This window comes from Diceros bicornis, chromosome 35, assembly GCF_020826845.1.
Source record: "Diceros bicornis minor isolate mBicDic1 chromosome 35, mDicBic1.mat.cur, whole genome shotgun sequence".
In the NCBI taxonomy this organism is placed as follows: Eukaryota; Metazoa; Chordata; class Mammalia; order Perissodactyla; family Rhinocerotidae; genus Diceros; species Diceros bicornis.
The window spans coordinates 1,198,448-1,208,393 of NC_080774.1; positions in this window are offsets into that span (position 1 = coordinate 1,198,448).

Consider the following 9,946-nt stretch of genomic DNA (forward strand, 5'->3'; position numbering starts at 1 on the left):
AAATAACGTGTGTGGCACCTATGGACGGCATAGTTAGACAAGGAACAGCCTGACCACTTCTGAGACGAAGAAGTGCCACATGCCCGAGAATGCCCATCTCTGTCCCTTCCTTCCCATCCCGTCCTCTCAACCCTCTAATCAGAGGTTACCTGTGCCTGAATTTTGGGCTCATCATTCCTTTGCTTTAACTTTTAATTGAGGTGTGTGTACCTTACACGAAGTTAGCACGCTAATCTTAGGGCACGGGTGTGCACCTTGTGGACCCACCGCCCCACTCAACACAGAAAGCTCTCGGAGCCCCGTCACTCCCGACGCCAGAGCCGCTATCCCGGCCTCTTTCTCCACAGGTCACGGCTGCCTGTCCCTGAACTTTATGCAGACGGATCACAGAGCTCACTCTTCCTGTCTGGCTTCTCTCAGGAGGCGCTACATGTGTAAGACACACCCACGAGATCGCATCATCCTCTGGCTTTTGCAAAACCATCTTCCCATATACAGAACACGTACACGTGTTTGTCTATGCACACACGTGTGTCTAGACACTGTACCTTTCAGTTTGCTTGTTTCTGAGCTTTATGAAACAGCATCCCAGCCGGCCCCGGGGCTGAGCCGTTAAGTGCGCGCGCTCCGCTGCTGGCAGCCCGGGTTCGGATCCCGGGCGCGCACCGACGCACCGCTTCTCCGGCCATGCTGAGGCCGCGTCCCACATACAGCAACTAGAAGGATGTGCAACTATGACATACAACTATCTACTGGGGCTTTGGGGGGGGAAATAAATTAATAAAAATTATTAAAAAAAAAAAAAAAGAGCATCCCAGTGCAAAAGAAACACAACACATCAGTGTAAGAAAGCGTGGAACCCACTGGTAGAGGTAACTATATAGACACACACCTAACCCTGTGGTGGTGCTGGGGAGTCGCTTTTAATTCCAGTATAAAAATTACAAGACAAAGTATTAAAAAATAACTATAACCAATAAACATGTTAAAAGATACACACTGTGAACAGACATAAATGGTGACAGTACCATAGAATGTGTGTGTGTGAGCTAACGTGTAGGGGTTTTGTATATGGCTGGACATAAGTTATCAGCTTAAAATAGACTTTTATAACTATAAGATATTTTATGTAAGTCGAAAAGTAACCACAAAGGGTACCTCTAGAGTTACACAAAAAAAGAGAAAGGAATCAAAGCATATCAACATTTAAAAAAATCAACAAGCACAAGGAAGATAGCAAAAGAGGAGAAGAGATTACAAGATTAACAGAACGCGAGGAACTTCCAAGCAATAGTAAATCCTGCGCTCCAGGTAACGACTTTATCTAATTGGATAACAACTACGTACACGTCAATGTAAGTGGATTAAACTCCCCAATCAAAGGACACAGAGGGGCTGAACGGATTCAAAACCCAGACCCGCCTCCATGCTGCCTTCTGGAAACTCCCCTAAGACTTAAGGAGACACACAGGCTGCAAGTGAATCACTGAAGAGCATCCCCAGGGAAGCGACGGGGGTCGGCCACGCACAGCGCTGCTTCCGCGCTCCGGGCTCTCCTTCCCGCATCGTCGTCTCCCAGCTGTTCTACTGGCAGACACGCAAATTCCTTCTTATCCACAGAGGGTCGATTATCTTCCCTCCGTCCCACAGAAAAACAACAGATTTTCCTGCATTGACATGTTCATTTAAATCTTCTTTATTTAAAAAGGTGCTGTTTTTATTTTCTTTCGAACTTGCTAACATCTGCCTGGTTCCCTCCCTGAGAAAACTTTGACCACCTGTTCATTTTTACAGCTCTGTGAGTCAAGATTTTTCCTTTTTTGGATCATCTTTTATCAATAGCATTCCTTGTGTTTTGCGTCCTGCTTTTCTTATTAGATGCTGTGTTGACGAGACCCGTTCTGGGCTGTTCTGTGCAGCAACAACTCCTTCTCCCTGCTGCGAAATATCGCCCTGGGAATCTAGACCAGAACAATCCATCCTTTCTTCTGACGATGGACAGGTGGGTTATTTCCAGATTTTTGCTGTCAGGAACCAGCTGCTACAAACGTTCTCACTCAGGTCTCCTGCCATCCCCCCGAGCTTCTCTGGGGGTGTATCTAGGGGTGAGTCTGCAGAGGGGCAAAGTGTGCAAAGGTCCACCTTTACATTATCACGCCAACTTCCGTTCCAAAGGGGATGGAGAGACTTACACATCCACGGGGGCTCCCCTTGACCCCTGTCCTCCCCCTGACGTTGGCGTGTGAGAGCACGTGCCTGTGGGGGTCGAGTTCACCACTGTTCCCTGTGCCTGGAACAGCACCTGGAACAGAGTAGGCACTCCACAAACTGCAGTGAATGAACACACGGACGAGTGTCTGCTGAGTGCACGGAGCCAGCATCTCCTGAGACCTCGGACACCTCTATTCTGTGCTGGGCAGGAAGGAGAGCAAAGCTGAGGGGACCCTGAGCCCCAGACGTCTCCAGCTTGGGGTGGGGAGGAAGGATGGTGCTCCTGCCCTTCCTCAGTCCTCCCCTCCCCTCGTTCCTCTGTCCTGCCCAGCACGGGAGCACACAAGGCGCTCACAGCGGCCCCTTGGTGTGTACTGTGGATTAGGAGCGTGGAAATCAAATCTCCTGCTTGGCTGATTGGGGGTCTCTTGGAGGTGACCCGAGGCTGTGCCACGTGGCGCCTGAGGGGGATCTGGCCTTCTCACGGGGGCTGCTCACCGTGCGCATCTCAGACACGCTAGTGGTACTCTGACGAATGGTGTCCGGGGAGGATGGTCCTGGATCATCCCTGCCCCCAATGTCACCTTCCAAGTGGGGTGTGGCGTTCCAGGACTGCAGGAAGTAACACAGGCACCTGTTCTGGCCAGCCGCTCCTGAAAACGGCCTGCCTTCCAAACACAGAAGCCTCGTTCTCCGAACCCCTCGGAAGGGCACCCTCTTACTCTGCGCTAGTCCCCTTGCTGATGGGTGACGGACTCTGGCACCGGCTCCAAATCAACCTAAGACATGACTTTCACAGGGGCGGCTCCCGAGCCCCAGAGCATCCAACGTCCTGCAGGCGTCTGTTCGGCTCTGTGCTCCTGGGGGCTCTCACACCCCCTTCCACACCCCAGCCTCAGCTGGTGACCCCGAAGAACCGGGTCCAGCCCAGCCACACTGCTGAGTCCACACTTGGGCAGCCCTGCACTCACCTGGGACGGGGGGTGGGGGTACTCACCCTCTAGGACCCACCTCGGGGCCTTTGTGGGAACCCCTTCCCTCCCCTGAAGACAGCCCTGCAGGCCTGGGGTCTCAGACCCAGACGCCTCCAGGGACATGGCAGGCGCGTCTGTAGGACTACCAAGAGCGCAGGGAGTCGCACGAGCCCAGGCAAGGGCATTCAGCGCACAGACGCTTTCGAACAGCAGACGAGACCACCGGGCAGGCAGAGGGGCGTGTGGGAGGATGAGGGGCTTTGCCCTTCCAGGGCTGACCCAGGCTGGAGGAGGAAACATATCCCTGCACCTGCACCCCAACACTCATAGAGCAGAACGCCCTCCCCCGCTGTGCTCCGAGGGGTGTTCACTAGATGGGAAGCCCACTACAGTTCCTCAGTGGAGCCAGGGCTCCTGCGTATGCACCCAAAGCACTGGAACCCGGACGCAACACAAACTTGAACACGACGTCCCCGGCAGCTCTAGTTACAACAGCCAAAAGGTGGAGACAACCCAGATGTCCATTAGCAGATGGGTGGACAGACAAAGTATGGCACGGCCACACAATGGCATATTATTCAGCCATAAAAGGGAACGAAGCACTGATTCACGATACGACGTGGGCGAACCTTGAAAACACGTTACGTAAAAGAAGCCAGACACAGAATGACAACGACTGCAACATTTCCTCTGAGATGAGGTACTGAGAACAAGGAAATGCAGAGACAGAAAGAAGAGCCGTGTTTGCAAGGGGCGGGGGAGTGATGCTGAGGGTCACGGAGTTTCCTTCTGGGGAGACACACATGTTCCAGAATTGGACAGAGGCGGCGGCTGCAGAACACGGTGAATGTACTCAACATGACTAACGGTAGATCTCACGTTCTGTGCACCTGACCGCAGCACAACCGTGGCATGAAATGAAGATCTGAAGTGAAACAGAGAACAAGTAGAGCCCTGTCGGGAACGCACAACCACCGAACCCAGGCCACTCTCCACCGCACCACAAGCTGAGGGGGAGCTGGGGTGCGCCTCTCCTCCCGCTGCGAGGGGCCGGCTCAGAAAGACACAGACACTCAGTCCAGCGCTGCCCCTAATGCCCAGCTGCGCGTTTCCACCTGCAGGGACATGTGGCCTAGTGGATGCCACTTGGGCTCCAGTGTGGTGCCTGCCGCGGGGACCGTCAGGGTGTGCTTGCCCATATGTAAGATGTGCCCCTGCCAGCCACTCTCTCCCTGTCCCAGCCACGATGCAGTAAGGTGCAGTGGCGTGCGCGTGGGCCTTGGGTTCCAATCCCAGCTCTGCCTAGTGCAGCCCTGTGACCTGGGAAAGCTATCCCGACCTTTGGCCTCATTCTGTTTCCCAACCCCCCAAGTTCACTCAGCCTAAGGCCTTTGCACTGGCTGTTCCCTCTGCCTGGACGCTCCCCCCAGGCCTTTCTCCCGCCAGCTCCTTCCCACCATGCAGATTTCAGCTCAAATGTCACCTGCTCCAAGAAGCCCTCCAGGACACCTAGTCTAAAGGGCCCCGTGTGCACACTGACCCGATTCTCTGCGCTCGTCCCCATCTACAATCTCCTGCTTTCTGGATAACTTGTCCACTCCCTCTCTTCTGCCTCTGGAACAAGAGCTTATGCCCATCTGCCGGTGTCTCCGAGTCCCTGAGACTCCAGGAAAGCCCTGTCCTACAGGAGCTTGGGGTCCAGGGCTACTTGCTCTGGGGCCGCTGACAGGGTAGGCAGTGTGGGTCTCAGGGCCCAGCATCACTGATGCCACTTTTTTTTTGGGGGGGGGTGAGGAAGATTGGCCCTGGGCTAACATCCGTGCCCGTCTTTCTCTATTTTACATGTGGGACACTGCCACAGCATGGCATGACCGAGCCCTACATCGGTCCACACCCAGGATTCAAACCTGCGAATCCCAGGCAGCCAAAGCGGAGCATACGAACTTAACCACTACGCCACTGGGCCAGCCCCTGATGCCACTTCTGACTCACAGAGCACTTCCCACCTTTTCTTCCATGATTTTTGCAACACCCCACGCAGGTGAGCTCAGCAACACTCTGCATTCCATCAACTCCGACGCCATCAGTGGAAAGATCCCCCGTTAGTCTATGAGCCGCTGGAAAGGACCAAGTACTGGTGGGTTGAACTTCGACCCTCTGTCAATTTTAAGACACATCCTGATTTCATGTGAAAAAACTGACTCAGTGAAATGCAGTCACAACACTCACAAACCATCTTATCGCACCTGCGCCTTGGGGCAGTGCTCACAGAATCCCGCCCACCGGGCAGGTAGTTTATCCCCAGGTCACAGATCAGCAGTTGAGTAATTTGTCCGAGTCACACAATGAAAAAGCACAAGAGGGCCAGCCCCGTGGCTTAGCGGTTAGGTGCTCGCGTTCTGCTGCTGGCGGCCCAGGTTTGGATCCCCGGCGCACACCAACGCACGGCTTCTCTGGCCATGCTGAGGCTGCGTCCCACATACAGCAACTAGCAGGATGTGCAACTATGACACACAACTATCTACTGGGGCTTTGGGGGAAAAAAAGGAGGATTGGCAGTGGATGTTAGCTCAGAGCCGGTTTTCCTCAGCAAAAAGAGGAGGATTAGCATGGCTGCTAGCTCAGGGCTGATCTTCCTCACCCAAAAAAAAAAAAAAACAAAAAAAAAAACCACAAGAGCAGATGTAAACAATGGCCTGGCTTCTCAGACCCACCCCTAGGCCGCTGGAGAGCAGGGAGAGGCAGGCTCAGACACGTAGTGACTCGCGGGGCACCACACAGCAACGCGTGCCAAAGCCCCAAGCACTTCTCAATGGAGCCTGGAGGGGGCAGCTGGAGGCCGGAGTGGGGGTGGGCCCCGGGAGGGACAGAGTCCAGGCTGAGCAGGACAGCCATGCTGCAAGATGGCAGGCGATTGCATCAGGGTCCACACTGCTGTGGCCTGCAGCTTCCTGTGGCCTTCCTGGGTGATGCAACCCTGGCAGACGCCACCTCACGGGGCGTGCTGAGGGCCAGCCCAGGAGCTCCAGAGTCTACCTCGAACGGGAGGGACAGGTCTCAGCCCTGGCTGCCCTGAACAGACCCCAGGGGCTCCGTTCTTTCTGGGGCTCCTGTCTCGTGACAAGAACTGTGCTCCGCAGGGTGCTCACTAGACAGGAAGTGCACGACGGCTCCTCCCACGTACCTGTGCACCTGAAGAACGGGAGCCCCACTCAGCACAAACTTGTACACGTCCTGCTCTGGGACACTTGTCACGCAGTCCCAGTTGGGCTAATGCCCTGGGGAGAGCAGGGAGTGGTGCTGGGGTCGGTCTGCTTCGGTTTCCTCTCGTTTCTCCAGATGCACCAGGGTCTTGCCACTCTTTGTAGACTCAGGGTGGGCAGGCACTGCAGAGCCAGCAGGGCCCAGTTCCCAGGTGAGGATGGAGGCCGGCAGGCAGACAGCATGCCAGAGACGCCCTGGGAGCTGGGAGGACATGGCCGGGCCCTGGCTCCGGCTCATCACACGTCACACGTCACCTGGCTCAGTCCCCAGATCCCTGGAGGAATGGCTGCTCGTCATCCTTGGGATTCCAAACTGGAGCATCCAGCAGGCTGCCACCCCACAGCCACACCCCCGGGCCCAGGGCGCAGGGCGAGCCACACTAGTTGGAGCCGGACCCTCAGAGCATGACCAGCTCCCTCAGCGACCAAACGCCTGAACTTCCCAAACTCGCTGCCCCTCTCCAAGCCTGTTTCCTCATCTGGAAAATGCAAGTAACCACATTTGCAACCTTTAGGCCCACTAGGAAGATTCAAAGGAGCTTCTATCTGTAAAGCACAGAACTGGACCAATAACCGTATTATCATGACTATTCTGTAGGCTGAGAGTCCCCCAGAGCCCCAAAGCCCCCACAATCTGTCCCCAAGAAAGGTGGTGGGAGGGGGTCAGCGTGGCCAGGATCTGGGTCTGCCGGGGTCCCATCTGTGCCACCGTCTTGGTGCCGTGGCCTACTCTCCCTGTACGTCAGGGACTGAATGTCGGTGTCCCTCCAAAGTTGGTATGTTGAAGCCCCAACCCCAAGAGGATGAACTAGGAGGTGGGCTTTCAGGAGGTGATTAGAGACAGATGAGGTCATGAGGATCGTGCCCCATGACGGTATTAGCATCCTTAGAGGAAAAAGAAGAGTCTAGCACTCACTCTCCATGCCACCTGAGCACAGCCAGGAGGCGGCCACCTGCTTGCCATCAAGCGGCTCTGCTCTCATCAGGAACCGAACCTGCTGACACCTGATCTGGACTCCACCCTCCAGGACTGTGAGAAATCAGTGTCTGTGGTTTAAGCCCCATCTGCGGTATCTGTTATGGCCGCCGGAGCTAAGACCACAGGCTGTTTCCCCACCTGTAAGATGGCAGCTAGATTGGACATGTCCTGCCCGAAGTCACGGAGTGGGTGTGTTCTGTAAACTCGACACCCACACACATGGAGGTGTGTGTTTGCTCTCGAGGCTGAATCACGCTGAGGTCAGCCAGCACCTGGGCCTGCTCGCTGACCTCGCCTGAGGTCCTTGTCCTCCCTGCTGTGGCGTGAGACCTCTGACCTCCCTCTGAGGGGTCTCTCTGGGCCTGTCACCATGGCTCCAGGCCTCCCCAGGGGGCCCATAGTTTCTCCAGATAGAGCCAGCACAGCCGGGGATAAAAATAGACTTTGCCTGAAAATCCAGAGTTTCACATGACATCTCCAGGTGCTTAGGCGGTGACTCACCTTAAAATGGAAAGACTGTGTAGGATCGTTCTGTGACACTTCTGCCAGAGGTGCAGAAATGGAATCTGACCATGAGGACACTTCAGGCCGCTGACACGGAGGGGCGGTCCACAGGACAGCCAGGCCCCGACCTTCACAAGTGCCAAGGTAGTGGAGGTCAAGGAGCCCGCGGAGCCGGGCCAGGCTGGGGGACAATGAAATCAGGACAGCTGGGCGCACATGCGACCCTGGGTCGGGTCCTTCTCACAGCGGGTGATGCTGGGACAAATGCAGACACCTGAGGGGATGTGATGTGTCATTATTTCTTGATCTGACCTGGGGAGAAAGTCCTGGTTTGCAGGAAAAACATGGAAAAGCCCCCCGGCGGGGGGGGGCATCAATGTGTTCCCAAATGGTTTAGCTGAAAAAAAGGTTCCGGTTCTCTACCTCCAGCTTCCCTGTAAACGTGAGATCATCTCACAATTTGAAAACACACACGGATACAAGAAACGGGGTCAGGCACAGAGCGCCCGTGCGAACGCTCGGGCCCCTGGTGGAGGCTGCTGCTGCTGCTGCTGTTACTGCCCGTTTGTCCGTGGTAACCCGACAAGCAGAATCACCACCTCTGGGCCTCCTGTCGCCTCCCTCACCGACACAGAACTGCTGGGAAAGTTTATAAAAGTGTTTAGCTTTAACACACGGTAAGACCACCCCCCACCGTGAGAGCGCCTGGGTTCTGCAGACCTGGTCCAGGGCAGGCTCTGCCCCCGGGGCTTTGTGCCCAGGGGACCTGGGGACACTTGCTGGCCTGTTTCCCCAACTGCACAAGGGCCCAGGGCAAGCTCCCCCCGCAGGCCTGGAGAACGAAGCGGGACCACACCAGGGGCGCCCTGGATGAGAGGGAGGCAGCCTCCCTCTCCCTCCGTCCCCCTGGGAGGGACCCCCAGTCCACCATATCTGGTCTGACAAGCAAAGGCCCCTCTCGGCTCCAGGGACGAGACAGCAGACAGATGGATGTGAGATGAGGCTGAGCACAGCTCAGAGAGCACAGGGCCTGGCCAGGAGCCTGCCTTGCCATGGCTGCTCCTCCTGGATGGGCCCTGAACCTGGTGGGGTCCTGGGCCTGCCTCTGCTACCTGCCGTCAGGCAGGGGTGGAAGCATTGAGCGGTAGGAGCCTGTGCTCTCCTAAGGGAAATGGGAGCGTTTCTGTCGCTCCCTGGAGCTAGTGGGGGAAATTCGATGATAACTTCCCGATATGATGTGCAGGGAGTGAATCCCCACGCCTCACAGCCCCTACAAGCCCCCTAGGCTCGTCCCGCTCTCCTCCCCACTGTTCTCTGACCGTAGGGCCTTCTGCAGGGGCAGGCCCATCCCACCCAGGACCTTTGCACCTGCTGCCCCCTCCTCGGCTGCCCCTCGTTCTGATGGCTGCACAACCAACCCCTCCTCCCTCGGTTTCTCCTCATTCTCCGCTCAGGGTAGCCTTTCCAGAGGCCCCTGGGAAGCAGTGGTTTGCAGATTTTCCCTGCATCACACTTAGGAGTGGGGGGTGGACAGAGACAGCCAGCTTCACCCCCAGTGCTCCAACCAGCAGGCCTGGGGAGGGGCCCAGAAGCTGCTTTTCCACCAGCTCCGCGTGACACGCGAGCTGCTGGCCCGGCACCCCGCCTGGAGAACCCCTGCTCTAGAGCGGCCCCAGCAGGCGCTCTCTGCCCCACTTACGGCTGTTGCTCTCCCTCCACTGTTCTTCCTCCTCACTGAACCCCACTTTGCTGCAGGAGCTGGAGGACCCTCCCCAACCCTAGGGAGGGCGCTGATTCATTCCTCTGGCCCAGAGGTTCTCAACCCAGGTGGCCCCACCCGGGGGGCATCTGGCTGCGCAGTGCCGGACAAGGAATGTTGCCCCCCCCCATTGCACATACCCTGGAGACACACTGATACGTCACTCCTGCCAGCGAGAGCAGGCTGGCTGGGGCCTCGGGGAAAGGTCATCCCCTGATAGCGGCGGGGGTGGGGGGGACACGGCTCCCACTCCCTG